The sequence below is a fragment of the Anolis carolinensis genome, chromosome 3 (assembly GCF_035594765.1).
Source record: "Anolis carolinensis isolate JA03-04 chromosome 3, rAnoCar3.1.pri, whole genome shotgun sequence".
Lineage (NCBI taxonomy): Eukaryota > Metazoa > Chordata > Lepidosauria > Squamata > Dactyloidae > Anolis > Anolis carolinensis.
In genome coordinates this window covers 66,542,245-66,566,638 of record NC_085843.1, presented here as the reverse complement: position 1 = coordinate 66,566,638, position 24,394 = coordinate 66,542,245, and the positions used below count along the sequence as shown (strand labels likewise).

Here is a 24,394-nt window from a genome sequence, read left to right as displayed (position 1 = left end):
AGGGGCAAACCAAGAATGGGCAACTTGGAAGTCCCTGAACAGACTGAGAAGCGGAGTGGGCAGATCAAAAGACAACTTGGCAAGGTGGCACTACCTGGAGGAATACTCCACCTTGTGGAACAGAACAAACAACTCCGCAAATGTATGCTTGCCCACAATGCCCTGCCTCATGCACGGAGGAGGAGTTGTTCAAAGCCATGGACAATGCGGTTGCTGTTGCCCACTTTTGGTCTAAAACTATTTAGCTACTTGTGATTTCCTTTATTTTATCGCTTTTGAACTTATTTATTATGCAATGCTTTTGACACAAAATAAATAAAAATAAATAAATATGGTACTTGTCATTCCTGCATGCATAGTTCTCTCCTTTTATACTCTCAACAACCAGTGAAATCAGTTAGGGTTGAAATTCCCTTGAGAACATCATGGTCAAGTAGGGGGTTGAAACTGAGCATTGCTATACCTAATTCAACACAAGACTGGTGGAAGTTATCCACCTCATGAGTTAATATTCTTTTTTCCATAGAATTGCATGAGTTTATTGACATCTATTTAGCAGCTAGAAAAGTTTTTTCTAAGGCTGGGAAGAATATTTGAAAATATATATTTTTAAATTATTGAAAACAATGTTTTCAAGTGTCAGGATGAGAAGACAAGATCCCAATCATTTGAATTTGGCTTATACTATGCCAAAATTATATGTGGTTGTTTAGTATAGAAATCATCTGTTTCTGCATGAAAACAATACTTCAATAATATTTCTACATAATAATAATAATAATAATAATAATAATAATAATAATAATAATAATAATAATCAAACCAGTATCCCTACAGTGCAGCAGTGATAGTAACAGACGAGCTTCGGCTCCTACAACCAAGGCAGCCCCAAAGAAAATCGACTAGAAAACCAAAGGGGAAGGTCAGGCTAGAGTTGAAAATCAAAAATCTTAGATCAGATGCAAGTAACCTGAAAAATATGAAAGGAAAGAAACTGAAGAATGACAAAATCAAGCAATACCTGATCAGAAAGTACTGGCTGTACACCAGAAAAATTGAAGAAGCTTTGGAAATCGTGAAAGAACAAATTACAGCAACAGCCAGAAAAATTGAAAGATATGAAGCCAGAATCATCCAGTACAGACAAAATCAACTGTTTTAATCAGACCAAAGATGGTTCTACCAGAGTCTGAACCAAACAACAGACACAGTAACCAAAAACCAGAGAAAACTGCAACAACGAAGTTCTGGAAAGAGCTTTGGGAAAATAACAAAAACGACAACAAAAACGCTGGGTGGATAAATGAGTTTGAAGGAAAATTCTCACAGAACAAAATGGAACAGATGGAAATAACAACTGAAATGATCAGCAAACGAGTGCAAAAAGTCAAGAACTGGACATCGCCTGGTAATGATCAACTTCATGGATTTTGGCTCAAACATCTGATTAGTTTACATGGAAAAATGGCCCAACAATTCAATGAGATGCTGCAGAAAGGAAGTATCAGTGAGGCTAACAAATGGAAGAACATACCTGATACAAAAGGATCCAGCAAAAGGAGCAGCACCTGGAAACTACAGGCCAATAACCTGTCTGCCCACTATGTTTAAACTACTGACTGGCACCATAGCTGACAGAATTCAAGACTATCTTGAAGAAAAAAATCTTGCCAGATGAACAGAAAGGCAACAAACGGAAAAGCAGGGGTACAAAGGACTAGTTATTAATTGACAAAATGATTCTGGAGAACTGTAAAAACTGAAAAGCTAATCTTCATATGACGTGGATTGGCAACAAAAAGGCCTCTGACCCACTCCCACACAGCTGGATCATCAAGTGCCTGGACGCCATCGGGATTAGTAAAAACATTGGCACCTTTATTGAAAACATGATGGAGCACTGGAAAACTTAACTGTTTGTTGGAAATGAAAGCTATGGACTTGTCAACATCAGAAGAGGAATTTTCCAGGGAGACTCATTGTCCCCTCTGCTTTTCATTATTGCCTTGATCCCTCTGTCAACAATCTTACAAAAAACAAATCTCGGCTATCAAACATCTAAGAAATCTCACAAAATTTTGCATCTGATGTACATGGATGACCTGAAGCTGTATGGGAAAACAGAAACTGAAATCCAGTCTCTGACTAACACTGTCTGAATTTTTAGCACTGATATCAGCATGGAGTTTGGTTTGCACAAATGTTCGACAGTGGCATTGGAGAAAGGAAAAATCATTGAAAGTGAGGGCATAAATATGCCTAATGGCCAAACAATAAAGTGTCACCAGACAGAGGCCTATAAATATCTGGGCATATTACAACTGGACAACATCAAGCATGAACATGTGAAAACTGTGGTCAGCAAGGAATACACACAATGGGTCAGAAAAATTCTCAAAAGCATGCTCAATGGAGGCAACACCATCAAGGCCATAAACACCTGGGCCATACCTGTCATAAGTTATACAGTGTTCCCTCACTTATCAGTGGGGTTAGGTTCCAGGATCACCCGCGATAAGTGAAAATCCACAAAGTAGAGACACTATATTTATTTTAATATTTATACATTATTTTAGTGGTTATATACTATTTTAAGTCTTTATCAACCAATCGTGTGTTGATAAATCGCCTCCTTCTCCTCCCGTTGCCGCTTGGGCTCCTTTTGGCTTCTCCTTCCTCCCTTCCTTAGGCTGTAAATTGTAATTTTTTATGATTTATAATAGTCTTTTAGAGTTTATTGAAAAATTGCAAAACAGCGAATCCACGAAAAGTGAACTGCGAAGTAGTGAGGGAACACTGTACTGCTGGCATTATAATTGGACACAGGCGGAACTGGACAATTTGGACAGAAAAACAAGAAATCTCATGACCATTCATCATTCACTGCACCTTTGCAGTGATGTTGACCGGCTATATCTGCCTAGAAGATCTGGTGGCAGAGGACTCTTACAAGTAAAACAAGCAGTCAAAGAAGAAGAACATGTAAAGCAAAGTGAAGAACCTGCTTTGATTGAAGTCAGAAATCAGAAACTCCTCAAATATTAAACAGTACATAAGTATAAAAAGAATAACACATAAAGTTATATCAACAACCACTATCACACACATAACATTGCATAAAATGACATTGTTCAATTTTTAAAATGCAGAACACCTGTAGGTAAAAAACTGGCTGTCATCAATTAACGAACTAAAATGCCAGAATTTTGCATATAAGCGAATTGGCAGTTGGCTCTAATGCAAATGGTCTTAGAAAGTTTTTGTCACAGCATGAACAAAATAATTAGGTGACTTTAATGCAGTGGCAGATTCCATTTTGATCCATTATGAACAAAAAATCAAAGAAGATACCTGATCTTACATTCCTAGAATTCTTTATGATATTGGTAGCAGTGAAGTTATGGGCTGATGAATTGGCTGTGGTTCTGATAGTGATAATATATATATTGGTGATATACATGTAAATATTAATTATAATTATGATAGATAATTATAATAAATGTTAACATGTATATTACTAATCTACTTATAAATCAAATTAACTTTAAGTTGGCTGTCATTAATATATCCTTTTATGGATCTAATCTTTCCCTTCTTTCTCTTTTTTTGTACTGTTTATTGGAGTTAATTTTTGTACTTTTGAAAACAAAATCAAACTTAACTTATTAAAAAAGAAAATTGTTAAAAATTACTCATTGCTTCTTTTAATATGGAAAAGAATTACATTCCTAATTTTATATGACAGCGGTGTATCACATATTATAATACAGGCTTATTTTATATTTACATGTACACCTAGGCACATGGAAGCCGCAGTGGCGCAATGGGTTAAATCCATGTGCCAGCTTAACTGCTGACCTGAAGGTTGGGTTGCTGACCTGAAGATTGCTGGTTCAAATCCACGAGATAGGGTGAGCTCTTGTCTGTCGGCTCTAGCTTGCGGGGACATGAGAGAAGCCTCCCAGCTAATACATCCGGGCATCCCCTGGGCAACTTCTCTGTAGACGGCTAATTCTCTCACACCAGAAGCGATTTGAAGTATGTTCTCAAGTCGCTTCTACGAAAAAAACAAACAAACCTAGGCACAATGTGAATGCAGAAAAGCTGCCATTTTTCAAGATGGAATTTGGCATTGGAACTAGGTCTACTCAGGCATGAATAAATTACCCCTGAGACATGGCACTCTGAGCACCAACGCCATACCCAAGAGTGCATCTACATTGTAGAATTAATGCAGTTGGACATCATTTTATCCACCATGTCTCAATGTTATGGAATACTGGAATTTTAAGTTTGGTGAAGCACCAGCACTCTTTGTAGAGAAAGCTAAAAACCTGGTAAAACCACAACACCTGTGATCCATAGGATTGAGCCACAGCTGTTAAAGTGGTATCAAAATGCATTAATTCTACTGATGCTCCCCACGTCTTTGTATACAAAATGAATGTTGGGAACTTAGAGATGAGGAACAAGCTGAGAAACTGGGTTTCATTTCTTTCCCTAAACCTATCATGCTTTTTTTTCTTTCAAAACTTCAAAAATATTGAAGTTTTGTTACAACTGTTATCAAAAGGGAAATCTGGCAACATTGTTCTTTTTTTCTCTTCTTTTATTGTCATATCTACTACTGCCACTAATATAATATAAATATAATTTTGGGGGGTTTACCACTTCCTATGTAGGTAATATATGCTAATGTTGGCTATCCCCTCTGGAGACTTTTTGATAAGAGAGGACTAGAGGAAATTGTCTTTTCAATATTTCTCTCCTGTATTTCTGGGATAGTTTTTTTGGATTGTGAAAAATGTTTGTTCTGTGGAAGACTTGGCCTCCTGCTTTTAACATGTGGCATATAATAACCTCTACAGCTGTGAAACCAGTATGAATGCTGCTGAAGAAATGCAATCACAAGCAATAAGTGAGCCTGAAAGACAAGAAGCTCGGTATTCTTGGTATGTGTTCAAAAGACCTTATGCTTAGACTAACTTATCTGGTTATACATTGAAAGTGAATAGTTTCTGTATTAAATTTTTTGTAAAATTTCCAGGAACCTCTGAGTTTATGTGCACAAAACACTGCAAATACAACCCTTTCCACTGTCACAGATCTGTTGAAGTATTTATTTCTGGCTCTAAGCCCAACCACAGCTACAGAAGGAATATGCTAAATTTGCTATTGGTTTTAAAAGAATGCCTGACACTAAATCTCAAAGGAAAATTTATATCTGTTGCAAGTTATTCTAGTTTGGTGGAGGGGTTATTTTAATATATAAATTATGACCACTTTCCTTCTCTTTTACAATTGATTTACAATTGATGGAAAAGGGAAAAAAGCCTTCATAAAGTCCCCCCCCCCCCAAATGTATTCAGTCCCTATCATCTTCTGCTCATTTCCTGATCTGGGATTTCCCTGCACAAGAAAGGGCTTATAAAGAATCAGTCTATTGGTTAATCTAATCTCCTATTCTCCTATTACATTTCTGAGTGCTCTTCAAGAATTCACAAATATTCTTTCCTAACTCAACCTAGAGATCCCTTGTTTTTCCTGGTTGTTTTCTGTCCAGAATCAACCTTGCTTAGTTTCCAAATCCAGATGTTGTTGTGGAATTCTTCCCACCATCTTTGATGCCTTCTTCAACATGGCTTATGATCACAGATAAGCTTTTTCTTATGTCCACAAGGTCTTCACATTTTGATATTGAAAATAAAAATAAAGCAATGTGAAGTCTATATTTTGAACTTCATCATCTCATGGCTCCAGAATTTTCTGTCACTTAGGCTGTTCAGCTTCTGTTATCAAACTTTCCAACTGTCCTGATTTGGCAGGGAAAGCACCAAATTATCTCTTTTCCAATTTTTTCAGTTGTTTTTAAATGTCGCAGTTTCACTTCCTCTACTTCCCCCGTTGTCCTCAGCTTTTTTCAGTTGCTAAAATTGAGTTCAAAATGCAAATGTAGTTTGCATTTCATTTATTCACAGTGGGGAGAAAAGTGGAGGCTCCAGCAAAATGTTCCAATTTTTCCTTGTTTTTATCTTCTTCCTCTGTAATAAATTTTGGCATCTTGAACACATTCCTTTATTACTTGGTTGCATGTATCCTGGTTTTCATCTGTGAAATGTTGGAGGTTATGTGACATAGGGAAGATAATTTTCTTAGTTGTATTTGGTAATTCACGGAGTTTATTCTTGACTATATTTCTCTATAGAAATTTTCAGATCTGCTCTGTTTAATGGGCCACACTGCTGGGAACACTAAAGGTCTATCCACATTGTAGAATGAATGCAGTTTGACGTCAGTTTAAACTGCCATGGCTCACCACTATGGAACAATGAGAGCTATAGTTTAGTGAGGCATCAGCACTATTTGGCATAAAAGATTTACAACTCATCAGATGGGCCAAAATTCAGCAACATGCACCAGTTCCTCTTCAGTTTTGCCATGGAGCCTAATTGTTCCCATTCCACGATGTACAGATACTTCTGTTGGGGCTCCGTAGCACAATTGAAGAGGAATTGATGACAGCAACATGGGAGGCTTCCCGTGTTGCATTAGTAACAATGGGGGAAACCAAGCAGCAAACGCTTCCCACCCGGGGGGGGGGGGGGGGGGTTAGGGGTAAGTTGGGCAATGTGGGCATGTGGCAACAGGTTTGCCCCATCAGGAACTACCGGATTCACCACAATCCATTTTGATTCAGGTGGCAAGTGTGATGAGGTCCTTACTAACATGTAAGCACATGACACGTATGTCTCTCTACATTTCTCATTGCTTAAAAATCTTCAAAAATCAAAATAGGAGTGGTAGATGTGAATTATTTTCTTATTAAGCATTTTTTAAACTGCTTCAGTAGTTTTAATCCAGCCTCAGTGATACTGACTTTGAACTTCGTATCCATCCTTATAAACAGTCAGGAGAATGTCAGAAGAATGGTGTCATCTGTACGCAGATGATGTCCAGCTCTGTCACTCCTTCCCACCTGTCACTAAGGAGGCTGTTCAGGTCCTGAACCGGTGTCTGGCCGCTGCGTCAGACTGGATGAGGGCGAACAAATTGAAATTGAATCCAAACAAGACAGAGGTCCTCTTGGTCAGTTGTAAGGCTGAACAGGGAATAGGGTTACAGCCTGTGTTGGACGGGGTCACACTTCCCCTGAAGACACAGGTTCGCAGTCTGGGTGTTCTCCTGGACTCATCGCTGAGCCTGGAGCCCCAGGTCTCGGCGGTGGCCAGGGGAGCATTTGCACAATTAAGACTTGTGCGCCAGCTGCGCCCGTTCCTTGGGAGGTCTGACTTGGCCATGGTGGTCCACGCTCTGGTTACATCCCATTTGGATCCCCTCTACGTGGGGCTGCCTTTGAAGACGGCCCGGAAGCTCCAACTAGTACAACAGGCGGCAGCCAGATTAATAACTGGGGCGGCATACAGGGAGCGTACCACCCCCCTGCTAAGCCAGCTCCACTGGCTGCCAATATGCTACCGAGCCCAATTCAAAGTGCTGGTTTTGACCTACAAAGCCCTAAATGGTTCTGGTCCAACTTACCTATCCGAATGTATCTCCTCCTATGAACCATCAAGAACACTAAGATCATCTGGAGAGGCCCTGCTCTCGGTCCCACCTGCTTCACAGGCGCGGCTGGTGGGAACGAGAGACCGGGCCTTCTTGGTGGTGGCTCCCCGGCTGTGGAACTCCCTCCCCAGTAACATCTGGCAGGCCCCAACTCTCCTGGGCTTCAGGAAGAATGTTAAGACATGGCTTTGTGCGCAAGCATTTAACGAATAAGCAATATATTGACATGGTCTGAATTTAGGTTTATGTGCAATGGTTCTGTGGAAAAGTGGTTTTAAGTAACTATATGTTTTAGCTGACTAATGTATTTTATGTATTTTATGTGTTGTATTTTATGAATAGTTGTTAATGGTTTTAAATGTGTTGCTGTTTTATTGATCTGTTTGGCATTGAATTTTGCCGGTTGTTGTAAGCCGCCCTGAGTCCTCTCGGGTGAGAAGGGCGGGGTAGAAATGTTGTAAATAAACAAATAAATAAATAAATAAATTCAATTTTTAAGACAAGCCTCAAGCTTTCTACCTTATGGAGAACATCATCAATAAATGAAATGAGCTGCAGACATGTCTGTCATGTAAAGAGAACATAACAACAATTTCTAAAAATCTGTATAAAACTAAAGGTAAATATTGTTTAAAATTATATTTCTGGGACCTACTTTAACCAAATGCATCAAAATTCTAGAAGACAGAGCTAAGACAAGAGCAATGACAGCACAATAAGGTGCTCAAAATCATCTTATCTGTCACATTTATTTTTCATTAGGTTTTCTCTTACTTTCAACAAGTGACTATCAATCACTTTATTCCTAAATGTTTTTGAAAGCTCAGAGAGCTATATAAACTGAAGCTGCTGTTTGACCCTTCTCATTCAAGGTTAATGGAAGTTCTTTGCAGAGTCAGAGAAATGCATTGCTTTAAGCCAGCTAACCTGTCAGGGAGAACCAATCAAGAATGGATCCCAAATACAGACACTTTACACATGATACTAATATGTGAACGTAATTCAAAGCAAAAAAACAAAAACAAAACCATTTCTGTTTGAATTTTAGCCTGCCAGTTTCAGAGAGCTGATCCCCTTAAACAGATACATTTCACTTCAACACGAATACCTTCAAATATCTTTGGAATTATTTATTTTTGAAAGTGATATTAAATTCTTGCATCACCTGTTTTTGATTTTTCTAATGTATAACTAATCTAGAGTGGGAATCTGAATCCTTTATCTCATTACATAGCTTTACTGGTTGAAAAAGGAAGCTGCACTGACACGTAACACCTGGTTCTGTAGAATAAGTCAGAATTATTTACCTAAAAATTGAATAATCACTTTTTGGTCCAATTTTTGGATATTTTATTGCAGCTATGGGTCCTGTAGTTGTCATCCATAATAATAATGTTGCCTTCATTAGTTGCTAACAGTATTAGCATGAAAACAAATCACCCTGAGACATTTCAATGTTATTCTAGCATATTTTTTATCATGTCCTTCCTCCATATGGCTTACATATGCATAAGAGACATACTTATTTTATATCCTGTGAAAGGCCAGCATTATTTGCCAGCATGCAAACCATTAAAAAAAGATTTCGTCAGCCCAGAAAGATCCCTAAACCATTTACATAGCTGTACTTGAACCTAAGCTTGCATAATCCTACTGAAGTCACTAAGACAAATATCCTGATGTCAACCATCTTTACTTGTATGAAAGTCTGCAGGCAGTTCACTTCTGCTGAGTCAGACCCTTAGTCCATCTAGCTCACATGGTTTATAACAGAGATGGAAAACTTCTGTCTTCTGGGATGGATAAAGCTCATCGGAGTTCCTTGTCAAGTCTTCAAGCTTCTTTTGCTGATATTACTTAAACTGTGATCACGAATAAAAGGATACATAAAGATATACTGTACAAAACTGTGCATTGCAGACAGAAAAACTATATCAAACTGAGCAGTACTTTGTGGTGAGATAGCTGTTCAAAAGAATTGTTCTTTGAAGTCAAGAAAGCTGTAACATGAATTTAATAGGCAGGAACATAGTTGCACTAGGACCTGTACACATATGGAATGGAGCAGTTCTTTTCATACTTATTTGGTGGGTAATTGTCTATGATCTGGGCACATCTACTCTTTTTTTCACCCTATTTTGTGCACTTAGTCTCACGGGCCATTAACGTGTCCCTGAGATTCTTTCCACATTGGAACTCAATCCCTTTGGTTAAAAATGTTATACTGAATGATAGCAACTCTCCAGGTGAGAGACATGGCACTTGCAGTCTCACATGCAGATGTCATGAATTGAACCTGTGACGTTTGAATGTAAAATATTGTACCATAGAACCAAGGCTCCAAAAATTGAGGATCCTCTTGAAAAACAAGTACAGATTGTTAACAAACACTATCCCAATATTTTGGGTTAATAGTTGTGAAATCACTGACATTATTTTTATACACATTTAAAGTCAACATTACATACCTTTTTATTTAATTTTGGCAGGGAAATTTATAATTTATCATTCAGACCAATTATTTAAGACATGGAGCCATGTGGAATTTTAAATGTGTATTTCTACAGAAGCTGGCATTATCAAAAATCATCTACAGTAAAGAGAAAGATGTTTATTAAAGAACTAATAAAAGGGGAGAGGAGAGAGAAGTGAACTGCTACTACTGGCCATGATTAAACAAAAGAGAGCAGAACAGGTGTGTGGGAAATAGTAAAGCTTAAGAAATTCATGAGGGGAAGTAATAGAGCAGACAATACAAGGCAACATACCAGGAAATCCTACCTATAGACCTCCCTTGCATATATGACAAGTTAGAAATCAGAATACTGTCAAAAACAGAATATGGTTGAAAAGTGGAATGTGGTCTTTTTAGCTTGCAAAGGTGATACTGAACACTAGATGGTGACAAATTGACTGAGAGGAGAGGAGGGGACAGAGGCAACAAAGAGCAGATCAGTGGTCAAAAGTATGGTAAATGGCTATAGTTCAGAACTGTCAAAAGACTGAAACATCAGAAAGTAAAATGTCAAATAACAAAGGAAGCCTGTATCTCTACTGCTATTTCTCACAGTTATCAGTCTTAATGTGTTTTTATCATGAATGCTGGATTGTGAATAATTTCAAAAATAAACACCATCTCAGATCTGAGACTCCACTGGGTGGGTGGAATTGGGGCACTTATTCTCTCTTAGTATTACTTACCTCACAAGGCTGTTTTAAGAATTAAGTTCGAATGAAGGGAATCCTGTATGCTATTTTAAGATTACCGGATTACAGGCAAGATACAAAGGGAAGTAATAGGTAAATAAAGATTTTATACAATTTTTTAGACTGGGTGAACTTTTATTATGAGTCAGGAACAGTGACCCTTGAATGATGGTTACTTTCACATTCAATATTAGCTAAACTTTTTAGGATTCAACATCCTCATTAAAATTTAAAACAGTGAGCACAAATAAAGTATTGAAATGCAACAGTACAATTAATAAAAAGACATCTATAAAGCAGGTCAACAAATCCATTGACAGTTCTGCATGTGTTTCCAAATGTGTTTATTCTCTATTACTTCTGCGAACTTAGCAGTTCGAAAACATGCCAATGTGAGTAGATCAATAGGTACCGCTCCGGTGGGAAGGTAACAGCGCTCCATGCAGTCATGCCGGCCACATGACCTTGGTGGTGTCTATGGACAACTCCGGCTCTTCGGCTTAGAAATGGAGATGAGCACCAACCCCCAGTCAGACATGACTGGACTTAGCGTCAGGGGAAACCTTTACCTTATTTTTTAAAACATTTCAATGTTTTGCTATAAGGTGAGCTATAACTATTTAAATAATGAAACTAACTATATACTCTTTTTGATCTGAGCTGCTGTTTTGCTATAGCATGTTGCTCACCAGCTGTTCTTTACACTTCAATTGTGGGCACTTCATGGAAGAAAGAATAGATTGATCATGATGCCAAGTGGCACCTACTTGACTCCAGTTTGGAAGTACTGGGTATATACGTTTTGTGATGCATCAGGAAATCTCTGAGCCTGAGAGGCAAAATATAAAAATTACAATTATTAATGGCAGTCATTCATCTCAACACCACCACAGATCTTCATGGCATTCTGGAGATAGAACTCTGACACTGTAGCAGCTAAATATCTTATTGCAGAGTCATAACCACTGGCAATATGGACTTCAGAAAAGGAATGCTTGCATGGGTATGAACAATTGGGTACAATGGAAGCATTTACTACATTAGGCTTGCTCTTCTACCCACCTGTAGTAAGTAAAACTTTATTTCTATCCTTCCCTATCTCCCCGAGGGGACTCAGCGTGAAAGCTTTTGAAGCTTCACAGACTTCTCCATCAGGCAATAATGCTGAAAAACATACAGGTGAAGGAAAGTGATGACAGTCAAAGGCCTACATTTTGTCTCAGATGTAACTTCTATTGTTAGTTATAATGATCTAAAGCAGTGATTCACAATCTGGAGTCCCTAGATGTTTTTGACCTTCAACTCCCAGAAATCCTTACAGCTAGTAAACTGGCTGGGATTTCTGGGAGTTGTAGGCCAAAAACTTCTGGAGACCCCAGGTTGTGAACCACTGGTCTAGATAGATATCACTGTAAGTAGAGGCCACTCAACGTTGTGCAATATGAGAATCAAATGTAAAGGCAGGGCCGGCCCAAGGAATTTTTCAAGTGTAAGCGAAACAGGATTTTGGTGCCCCCCCCCCAAAAAAAAACCCCAATCACCGAGAAATAAAAGGTAGAAGGTAGAGGTGAATAGAATGGATAAAAGAGTTTACCTTACAACCAGAAGTTTATTAACAACATTATGTTCATATAGTAACATTACATAGAATTAACACCAAACTTGCATTTTAATAAATACATATTTTAATAAACTTTGCAACAATTTTAATTTTTTTGTTATTTCTAGTCTACAAGTACTACACAAAGGTTTCCTGGTCATGATATCTCTTTAGAAGATTTTTCAGACTTCGGACTAGCTTCAGATCAGTTTTGTTTGGGAGAACGCAGCCTCAGGAGAATAGACACTTCCTTTCTCAGGAAGTGAACTCTTGTCCTTCAGAAGTGCCACGCCAGCGTGGACCATTGTAATGGGTGCAGCAAAGCAGGGGAAATCCAGTCATGAATCAATCAGGGCCAGCTAACACCTCCCAACAAAGTATTCCCATCATCAAAGTCTGGTAAATCCTCTGTTTTCTCACGGCCACAGACAGAAGTACATACCATATCGCAAAGAACACCACTCTGAAAACAGGGGAATTCCAGACAGGAAACAATCAGGGCCAGCTAACACCTCCCAACAAAAAATTCACTCAGAGAGGAAACAGCCAGGCTGTAAATCTGCAAAGCCATTACATCCTTATCATTTTTCCTAATTGCAGCATTCATACTTGCCTCTAACAGACAAAAAAAAAACAATCAGAAATATTGTATATTCACAACCTTTAAGAAATAATATCCCCTGATGGCACAGCATGTGAAAGCGCTGAGCTGCTGAAATTCTGGACCGAAAGGCCGCAGCAGGTTTGAATTGGGGGACCAGAGTGAGCCCTCACTGTTAGCCCCAGCTTCTGCCAACCCAGAAGTTCAAAAACATGCACATGTGAGTGCATCAATAGGTACTGCTCCAGCGGGAAGGTAACGCCGCTCCATGCAGTCATCCCACATGACCTTGGAGGAGTCTACGGACAACGCTGGCTCTTTGGCTTAGAAATGGAGATGAGCACCAACCCCCAGAATCAGACATGACTGGACTTAATGTCAGGGGGAAAACATTTACCCCTTAGGGTTGTTGTATGTCTTTCGGGCTGTGTGGCCATGTTCCAGAAGTATTCTCTCCTGACGTTTCGCCCACATCTATGGCAGGCATCCTCAGAGGTTGTGAGGTATCCATACCTCACAGCCTCTGAGGATGCCTGCCATAGATGTGGGCGAAACGTCAGGAGAGAATACTTCTGGAACATGGCCACACAGCCCGAAAGACATACAACAACCCTGTGATCCCGGCCATGAAAGCCTTCGACAACACGTTTACCCTTTACCTTAACTACCACCAATTCCTCAATACTTTATTTCCCATACCACCATACTTCGCCACAACAAAGCGTGGTCGGGCACAACTAGTATATATAATATATAATTATTAAAACTATAAATCCCAGCAACTACAACTCCCTACTCAATTAATTAATTAACAAAACATTCAGTCACCAACTACAACTCCCAAAACAAGGGATTAAACATTAAACATGTACAGTAGAGTTTCACTTATCCAACATAAGTAGGCTCGCAGAACGTTGGATAAGCAAATATGTTGGATAATAAGGAGAGATTAAGAAAAAGCCTATTAAACATCAAAATAGGTTATGATTTTACAAATTAAGCACCAAAACATCATGTTGGACAACAAATTTGACAGAAAAAGTAGTTCCATGCGTAGTAATGCTATGTAGTAATTACAGTGGAGTCTCACTTATCCAACACTCGCTTATCCAATGTTCTGGATTATCCAACGCATTTTTGTAGTCAATGTTTTCAATATATCGTGAGAGGGCCAGCTAACACCTCCCAACAAAGTATTTCCATCATCAAAGTCTGGTAAATGCTCTGTTTTCTCACAGCCACAGATGGCAGAAGCACATAACATATCACATAGAACACCACTCTGAAAACAGGGGAATTCCAGACAGGAAACAATCAGGGCCAGCTAACACCTCCCAACAAAAAATTCACTCAGGGAGGGAACAGCCAGGCTTTAAAGCTGCAAGGCCTTTACATCCTTATCATTTTTCCTAATTGCAGCATTCATACTTGCCTCTAACAGACAAAAAAAAAACAATCAGAAATATTGTATATTCACAACCTTTAGGAAATAATATCCCCTGATGGCACAGCGTGTGAAAGCGCTGAGCTGCTGAAATTCTGGACCGAAAGGCCGCAGCAGGTTTGAATTGGGGGACCAGAGTGAGCCCTCACGGTTAGCCCCAGCTTCTGCCAACCCAGAAGTTCAAAAACATGCAAATGTGAGTGCATCAATAGGTACTGCTCCAGCGGGAAGGTAACGCCGCTCCATGCAGTCATCCCACATGACCTTGGAGGAGTCTACGGACAACGCTGGCTCTTTGGCTTAGAAATGGAGATGAGCAACAACCCCAGAATCAGACATGACTGGACTTAATGTCAGGGGGAAAACACTTACCCTTTAGGGTTGTTGTATGTCTTTCGGGCTGCGTGGCCATGTTCCAGAAGTATTCTCTCCTGACGTTTCGCCCACAACTATGGCAGGCATCCTCAGAGGTTGTGAGGTATCCAGAGGTTGTGAGATTCTCCATTAGTTCCAATTCTCCATTAGTTCCTGGACGCAGCCGCAGACCGCCCTGGTGATCTGTGGCCGCGTCCAGGAAGTAAGGGAGAATTGGGCGATATCTGCTGTGTGCGTGCACACAGCAGAGATCGCCTAATTCTCCATTAGTTCCTGAACGCGGCCGCAGACCACCCTGGCGATCTGCGGCCGCGTCCAGGAACTAAGGGAGAATTGGGCGATCTCTGCTGTGGCGCTACGGGCTGCTGTCGATGCCTCGACAGCGCCCCTAGCGGCCAGCGCCCGAGGCCGCCGCTTCAGCAGCCTCATATATTCAACCGGCCCTGTGTAAAGGGGAGTGTTTCCTTCTCAGTGATGTCAATGTATCCCTAAACCATTCTTGGTCCCAGTTAGACCAGGATTCTCTGTTAGGTAACAAGGATATAAAAGTTCATCTCTCCGTTAGGCAGCTTAACAGCATGGTAGAACCTGATGCCTTCAGCCTGATTCATTATACATTTATCGGATTATAATTGACATAGTCTGAGATCTTTTTGATTACTGTAGTAGCATTATGAGAGCAGTAATGCTGTTGGAAGAAGGACACAGTAAGTAACAGAAGAAGGGTGGTAGTGTAATCAAATTCTTTGGGAGTCTCATGGATAATGAGTGGCTATTTGGGACAGGGATAGGGCGCAGCCTGGAAAAAAAGTTCAGTCTAGAAGGAATGATTGTATTTTCTGTAATGACCCAAATGGCATTTATCATGGCATAACCTTTAGTTAAATCGGGATAAATCATGAAGGAAATTGCAGCCATAATCGCCAGTGATGGGTCTTGCCTAATGTATTATTTATTTATAGCACACTGTCTGTGTGAATTGTGCTTTGCAGAATACAAAAGGACAGATTTCCACCCCAATAAAAGGAATTCCCCAGGTACCCATATGAGTAGTTTCAGGTGGCACCAATCTACTAATTTAGTCTATGTCTCCCCCTCCTCTCTCCCTCCCTCCCTCCCTCCCTCCTTCCCTTTCTCTCTCTCTCTCCAGTTGGGTTGGAAAATTCCCCCATACCAATATCTTTAACTAGATCGTTGCAGATAAATATGATGATGAACAAGACTGCATATCTGCCTATTTTAGTATTCTGTGACATTCTCATCTCGGCAGCCTGTGACTGGTTGTCTCACAATAAGGTGTTGGATGTGTCAGGGAGATGGATTATATCTGCAGTGTCTGAATTTCCACTCTACATGCCTTTGCTCACTTCAGTCTTCTGGATTGTGTGTCATCACATTAGACAAACCCAATAAAAATTACAGTATTTATCATGCTGAATGTATAATGTTTAATAACATAGAAAATAACTTTCTGGAATAATGCATATAGGCTTCTGACAGGTAGCATATAATAGTTTTACCTCAGTTAACCTCTGAAGCTTTATGTAAATTACTAAAAAATCTGGGCTACATTGCAGCTGCCTGCTGTTTCTTTTCTTCTCTGTTAATTTAGCATTCACATTTCCAAACAGACCAAACACAAAAGAGAACAAAGTATGGATTATTGGCAAACACCCACACACCAAGATTATTTCTAACAGCTTATAAAAGGTTGTGTAAGAAGTAGTTATCCTACTAAAAAGACTCACATTCCTGGTACATCTCAGAAGAACCATGAGTATTATTTCCTATGGTTTAAATACTGCCCATCATGAAGTCTGGGTAAGTTCCACTAATCTCACTGACATTTGAACCAATGCCCATGCTGGCTGAAGATGGAGTAAATTGCTATCCAGGCACCTGGAATATGTCAAGTTGTGGAAAGTTAGCTGTATGGGTTTTGGCTACCAATAACTGTTCCTATTCCTGTTATTTCAAAGGTACAGTACCAGTGTTTATTGAAATAATCTAGGAACCTTCATTTACTGACTTACCTGTCTTCAGTCTTATAAATAAGACCATGGCAACACAGAGAAATTAGTGCAAGCTGCCAGATCAGCTTTAGCTGTAGTAGCAAAAGGGATTTTACAGATATAGCTGAAGCAAAAGCCTGGGCTTCTGCCCCAAGTGTTGCCCCAACAGAATATTGCCATACTACAACTAAGGAGAACAAAACAGGCACCTATATATTCCTATTCAGCATATCCAGTTTCTGGACTAGAAACAGTAGGCACACATTGGATGCACAGATGCTGAGAGATATGATAATTCAATATATCTTTGTTGTATTGGGTGAAAATGAGATGGCCAATCTTAGGAACAGTTAAATGTGCCTCTTCAGCCATATTTTTTTCATAAATGTTCATATACTCACACCCTAATCAAAGGGATATGATTTAATGGTGGTGTTAACATATGGATGGTCATGATCATCTTTATTTTTACACTTTGTCCACTTTGGAACTCAAAGTGGCTTACAAGTAAATTGATTGCAATATAGTTAACATTTACACAAATTCGCATTCAAATAAAATATTAAAGATTAAAACAATTTAAAACATAGACTTAACATGATTTAAATTGTTTAAAATGGCAACATGGTCTGGTTGTTTGTAGGGTCTTCATGTGAAGAATGGCCATTGGGTCTGTTTCCCTTAGCAATTAGGCTTGTGCACGGATTCAGAGTGGTCAGTTCCCTTCAGCCAATCCGACTTGTTTGGCTTGGCTGCATGGTCATAATGGCAAGAGACCAGCGGTCATGTTTTCCTGTCTGTAACAGGACCACATGGCAGCCAATCACGGTTCCTTCTCCCCTATTCTTCATCACAGTTGCATCCTGCTTCAGTGGTTTTTTTTTTGCTTGGCTTCTGAATCTTTTTGATTTTCCTTTGTTTTCTTGATTATTTTTATTTAGTGGAACTTACTGGGAGTTTGGAACATGCAGGATGGATGGGTGAGGTGCGCAAGCACATTTGGGAGCTTGAAGAGTCACCCTATTAGCTTTTTTTTCCTCCCCCCTCCCCTCCTTCAGAAAATACTTCCAAAAGATCATAATAATTAATAATAATAATAGTAATCCCAGCAAACAAAAAGAAAAGCCTAATTCCCAGAAAACTACTACCACCTAGTTACCTCTTCTCTAGAGTAGAAAGTAGAAACAGACTTAAGGAAGTATTAAACCTAAAGCAGAATGGCATGAGGGGAGGGGGGAAGGCACTATTCCAAGCAGGGCCTTCAGTGTAAATCAAGAGAAAAGAGAGGGCTTTTAAAAGGAAGCCCAGGGTAGGATAGCTCCAGGTCACTGCTCTTCCTTCCCTGGGAAGTGGGAAGTCTCCTTAAAATTCCTTGGAAAGTTGCATGCAGGGAGAGAGCGTGTATGTCTGCAGTGCCTGTCTCCTCTAGAGTAGAAACAGCTTTAACGAAGCATTAAACCTAGCTCTCCTCTACACTCTCCTTTATAGACCAAAGGGAAAGGATTGCAGGGAGTGAGGTTTCTTAAGCCCTTTTTTTAAACCCAGGTGTCCTCTACAGATCAAAGGGAACAGATAGTAGAAAGACTGTTATCTTAAGACCTTTCTTTAAACCCAGGTTTCCTCTACAGACCAAAGGGAAAGGATTGTAGAAAGAGTAGTATCTTAACTCTGATGTTTTTGAATCCAGGTCTTAAGGAAGGATATAAGGACAAATGATTCCATTGCCTAAAATGGCGGGAAGGGGAGCCTGGGGAGCCCCCTCTCCATTGCTTCCAATGGGCCAGATCTGGCCGTATTTTCCATATGTGGTACGAAAATGGCTATTCGGCTACCCACCCATTATTGGGAGACGAACAAAATGGATCCAGGAATCTACTGGTATCCAGCCAGCAGAAGGTTCAGCCAAAATGCACAAGCCTATTAGCAATAACTGTTTTGTTAGTGGAGTGGGAAATTATCCCATGATGTCATGAATGCTATGTCTTCTTATAAATTAGTATAAATTGGTGTTTTTATCTAAATTTATTTTAGTTTCCTCATTTAATATTCAAAACAAGTTTTTTTATTTGGAACTAGAAATAACTATATATATTTTTTAGACAAAGAGTGTACTGTCTACTTTAATAACAAAAATAAACAATAAAGGACTGTCAGCCACTTTAACATGAACGCTCTCCCTCATGTGAACATATGTTTTCTGTCTCTGGAGATTGTGAAATGATGCTGATTCTGTACTCATAAAAATTCCTATGAACATGGGACATTACGCCTTGGAAATGGCCAGAAGTTTAATTAAATGAAAGACAATGCTAAAAACATATTATTAAAATTATGCAACAGGTAACATGGTAATAAGGCCAAAAAGTGTTGCGATTTGATTTAGTTGGTAATGAATTGGGAATTAGTTGAATAGCTGAATCTAAAGGGTACTCATAGAATCATAGAATAGTAGAGTTGGAAGAGACCTCATAGGCCATCTAGCCCAACCCCCTGCCAAGAAGCAGGAAAACGCATTCAAAGCACTCATCAATCACTCCTCCTCATCATGGAGAGAAATAACCACTGGGGTGCCATAGGGTTTTGTCCTGGGCCCAGTGCTTGTATGATGGACTTGTATGATGGAAAAGAAGGCATGCTTATCAGATTTGCAGATGACATCAAATTGGGAGGGATAGCTACTACCTCAGAGGACAAGATGACCTTAACAGATTAGAGAGCTGGGCCAAAACTAACACAATGAATTTCAACAGGGATAAATGTACTTACACTTAGGTAATAAAAGTGAAATGCACAGATATAGGTGACACCTGGCTTGAAAACAGGACATGTAAAAGGGATCTAGGAGTCTTAGTAGACCACAAGCTAAACAAGAGTCAACAGAGAGGGTGTCATCTGATAAGTATGCCTTACAATCAAGGGAAGTCATAGTCCCACTCTGCTTTGGCCACACCTCATCTGGAGTTCTGTGTCCAGTTCTGGATACTACAATTCAAGAAGAATTTAGAAGCTAGAATTTGTCCAGTGAAGGGTGATCAAACTGATCAAAGGCTGAATGAGACAGATATGTTGGAGACAAAATCAGAGGTTTGTTCCTCAATAGCCAGAGATGCCAGCAGAAACAGTACTCCAAAGAACTGACATGCTGTCATTGTGAATGCAGCTATTCAAGATTCCCATCTAATCTCTGATTAGCTCAGAACGTGTCTGACTAGGATCAGCTTTGTGTTTGGTTGGGGATTCCCTTCGATGTCATTGCTGGTTGGTTATTCCTGGCGGGAAACTTAAATAAACTTTTCTTGTATCATTTTGAAGTCTGTGTCCATTTATCAATCTGCCCCTGAGAGGGGCATGATCAGGAAGGAATGTGATGTGGCAAGTGATAATGGGTTGAAATTTCCAGCTCTTATTAGTACAATAGTGTCAGTCCAAATAAACAAAACATGCTTGGGAAGTCAGCCATTTTCAGTGGGAGCCCTGTGGAGAGGTCTGAGTTGGAAAAATGCATACAGAAGAGTTCCCAGGAATAACTTGATCATTTCAGGAAGGAACAGGAAGACGACCCTCGGGCTCTTGTGCAAGACGATTATGTGGTTTCTGAGTCTTCCTGAGGGTATTGTGTGGGAATGATGGAAATTTTAAGACTACATGCTGAAGGCTAAGATGTAGTGAGGCAGCCTTTTCAAAGAAATTCTTAAAAAATATTATTCTAAGACAAGCAGGGAGCATAGTGCAGCTAAGGAGAGCCACAGTTCATAATTCATAATTGAGGTTCCAGGGGTTCAATAACAATAAGAGGTGTTTGGTAGTGCAATATCAGTCAATCAGTCAGTCAGTCAGTTGCCTTTATTTCAATCAACAAACCTTCAGCTGAAGGGGTAGTGGAATATGCTGTCTTGGAGTGTGGTGTAGTCTCCTTCTCTGGAGGTTTTTAAGCAGAGACTGGGTGGTCATCTGTCAAGGGTGCTTTGGTTGTGAGTTCCTGCATGGCAGGGGGCTGGACTAGATGACGCTTGTGGTCTCTTCCAACTCTATGATTCTATGATGTTATTAAAGGAGCTCTCTTGTTACTAAGGTTTAATTATGTACTACCGTGTTTCCCCGAAAATAAGACCTCCCCAAAGAATAAGACCTAGCAGGGGTTTGGTGGGATTGCCAAATATAAGGCCTCCCCTGAAAGTAAGACCTAGCAACTAAGGCTGCAGCAGAGTTCCATTGGGAAGCATGGCTGCAGGGCAGAAGCAGCACTCATTCATACACCGGAGGGAGGGAGGGAGGGAGGGAAAGTGCTTGCTTTCTGTGCCTCCCTCCCTCCCTGCCTTGCCTTGCCTTGCCTGTCCCCCAGCCACGGTTTGAAAAACCTTCCGTGGCTGCTGCTGCGCTACCGTTTCTTCCTTCCTTCCGTCTCCCTCCTGGCCATGCTGCCTTCTTCCCAGAGGCTTCTGATTGGCTCCTGGAGCCCAGGCAAGGGAGGGTGGGAGGGAAGGAAGGAAGAGGGCTTTCCACTCGTCCCCAAGGCTCCTTAAAGGTACAGGACGCATTGGGATTCTCCTCTCATCCTTATAACTATCCTATGCCCTGAAACATTATTTTATACTATTATTCTATTGCCATATTATTATCATCATATTCTGTTACTATATTATATCCCATTATTATATTATCCTATTAATATATTTTATATCATTATATTATATTTTTCTATTATTATTATTATATCATTATATTATTATTCTATTATTATTCTATTATATTTTCATATTATTATATTATTATTCTGTTATTATTATATTCCATTTTATATTATCCTATTAATATATTTTATATCATTCTATTCCATTCTATTATTCTATTATATTATCCTATTATTATTATATTTTTATGCTATTTTGTTATTATATCCCATTATTATATTATCCTATTAATACCATATTATTATCATATTATGTTATTATTATATCCTATTATTATATTATCTAATTAATATATTGTATATCATTATATTATTATTATATTATCATATCATCATTCATGACTACATTGAAACTAGAATAGAGAGAAATCAGCATGGAAACCTTGTGAAACCTAAACTGCAAGAGGTACCATAGATTGTTGCACATGTAAATAATGGTAGTAACAAGAAATTCTTGATAGGATTCACAGTTTGTCTGGTTATGCTGGTTTGTGATGACAACTACTTTACAGTATATAATAAATGTTCATTTTGTTGTTCAACAATAAATGTGAGCTCTTCTTCATGGAAAAATAAGACATCCCCTGAAAATAAGACCTAGTGCATCTTTGGGAGCAAAAATTAATATAAGACCCTGTCTTATTTTCGGGGAAACAGGGTATGATAAAATTGTTCTGACTTTAACATAAATCAAGATGCATTCTTCTTCGTCTTCTTTATATTTACTTGAACTAATATGAGCATAATGTGTGTGGAATAGAAATTCAGAAATTGATTGATTCAGGCAAAGGTACTGAGGCAGCAAATCATCTTTCAAAAAGCTTGCAGATCATCCCTCCACTGTTTAACATATCCAACTACCTGCTTTTCAAAGTGACAAATGGCTACTTTGGAGGTATTTTGGAGAATCTATGTAGTCCCTAGTGTTCTATGGAAATAAAACCCTACCATAGTTTTTTCCCCATTTTACCTTTCTGGCCACAGTAATTTCTACTGAGCTTTCTAATAACTCAGTTCTTTTCTGAGCAATGAGCGATTCTATTCCATTTACTTTGTTGCTGTAAGATTTAAACAACAACGTGGTTGAGTAACTATCTTATTATTCTTAAAACTATCTTAAAAATTATTTAAGTTCACTAAAGCATTGGCCATGCTGGCCATATCACATGTGTCCTCCATTCTAGCAATTTAGTCTCAACACTAAATTTATCCGCCTTTCTAAATAATTAAGATCGGTCCAGATTTCATTTTTTTAAAAAAACTATCCAGCCTTGCATATTTCTCAAGACATATGGCAAATTCATGGGCAATTGAAACCCAAATGATCATAAAATGCCCGGAGAACAACACATGACTCATGCCCACATTCACCTAACAATATTAAGCTTTCTTTCTCTCCCAATGCTCTGTGAAAAGATCCCTCTGTAAACTACTGTGAGCACTATTTGATGGTGGCTTTTGGCCAGTCTTGAGCAAACAAAGTGGGATACATTGATTCATATAGCCGTTGCTCTTTCACATCATGGGACAAACTATTTTTAAAAATATAAAGAAAAAAACATTTTAGTTTTAAAATTTGCCTCCATGAAAACTATAATTAACACTTGCTCAGGCGAAACAACTACTGAACTCTACATTCCTAAGAAAGAAGTTATAAGCACTTTTTTTAGTCATCGTGTATTCCATAGTAGCAAGACAAAAAGTGGTAGGTCATAACATAGGTTCATCTATAATTTGAAAATACATTGCTTTTTGAATGTCTAACCACCTCAAGGGATAATGGGGGATTCCTCTTAATCTTTTCATTGTCAGAGTGATGATTATGGATATTTCTTCTTGGACATATTCAGAACCTATCCACAAAACTTATATTGACTTCACATTTCAGAGTATGTCAAAATTTATTGATCCTTGAGGTAAATATTAATCTCCACTTTGGCACAATTCAATATTTACCACTTGGGTCAATACATCTGGATGCTCAGCTCAACAGAATTCAATATCTGCTTAATTTGCAACAAAGTTAATTATGCTGTTACAAGGTTTTACATGCAATGAATATCTGAAACAGATTTTGAACTTTTATTTTTAAATGTGCTGTGACAGGGAAAAATTCTTGATCAAGGACATTAACTCCCAAACTAAAGAAATTATATAAGTACAGTAATTTTCTGTTGCTTTTATTGTATTACTGCAATTGCTCTCCCCCCACATGTGTGAGAGAGATGAAAAACCATAATGCAGTGATGAGATTTTTTTGTTCAGTCTGTAATAAAAGGACACAATATTATAAAATTATAATGTTTTCCTACTATCTCTTGCTCGCCTACATATTAGTGGTTTGAACTAAATATAATACTACACTTGATATACAATGCAAATCTGTTGGAAACATGAACATTTGGACTGTATTTTTGTGTACTTTACATAGTTGTCACTGAATGCAGTGGGATTTTCTTTTGAATAGCACCCATGGTATAAGACTCTATGTCTGCACAGTACACAGGAATAGAACACAAACATGAAAAAAGGAAACTAGCTGGATGCTGCATTGGTTAGAACCAAATAAATCTGTTGTACAATCAGGATGGCCTCACTAAGCTGTCAGATCATCAATTTGGAATACTTGTAATGGAACATTACAATTTTCAAGTTTAGAATAGGATTTTTGTATGGAATTCTTCCAGAAACAGGAAAGCTTCAAACTGTATCTTAGTTCTAAATCTCCCATAAGAGAGCATCATAAGATTACCACCATAACCTAGAATCATGGAATCACAGAGCTGGAAGAGACCTCATGGGCCATCCAGTCCAACCCCCTGCCAAGAAGCAGGAAATTGCATTCAAAGCACCCCCGACAGATGGCCATTCAACCTCTGCTTAAAAGCCTCCAAAGAAG

At 39.0% G+C, this 24,394-nt stretch overlaps 1 long non-coding RNA gene across 6 annotated transcripts in view; it reads right to left on the bottom strand.

The window, feature by feature from the left end:
- The window catches only part of LOC103278377 (uncharacterized), a 526,052-nt gene that overhangs the window by 98,378 nt on the left and 403,280 nt on the right, over positions 1–24,394 (bottom strand). Inside the window, exon 1 of one of the 6 annotated variants that reach the window (XR_010004186.1) lies at positions 3,879–5,377. The exons of the other annotated variants lie outside the window; for them this stretch is intronic. This is a non-coding gene — a long non-coding RNA (uncharacterized LOC103278377). Of the gene's footprint in view, positions 1–3,878; positions 5,378–24,394 lie in introns of those variants that run through there. 6 annotated transcript variants of the gene reach the window in all.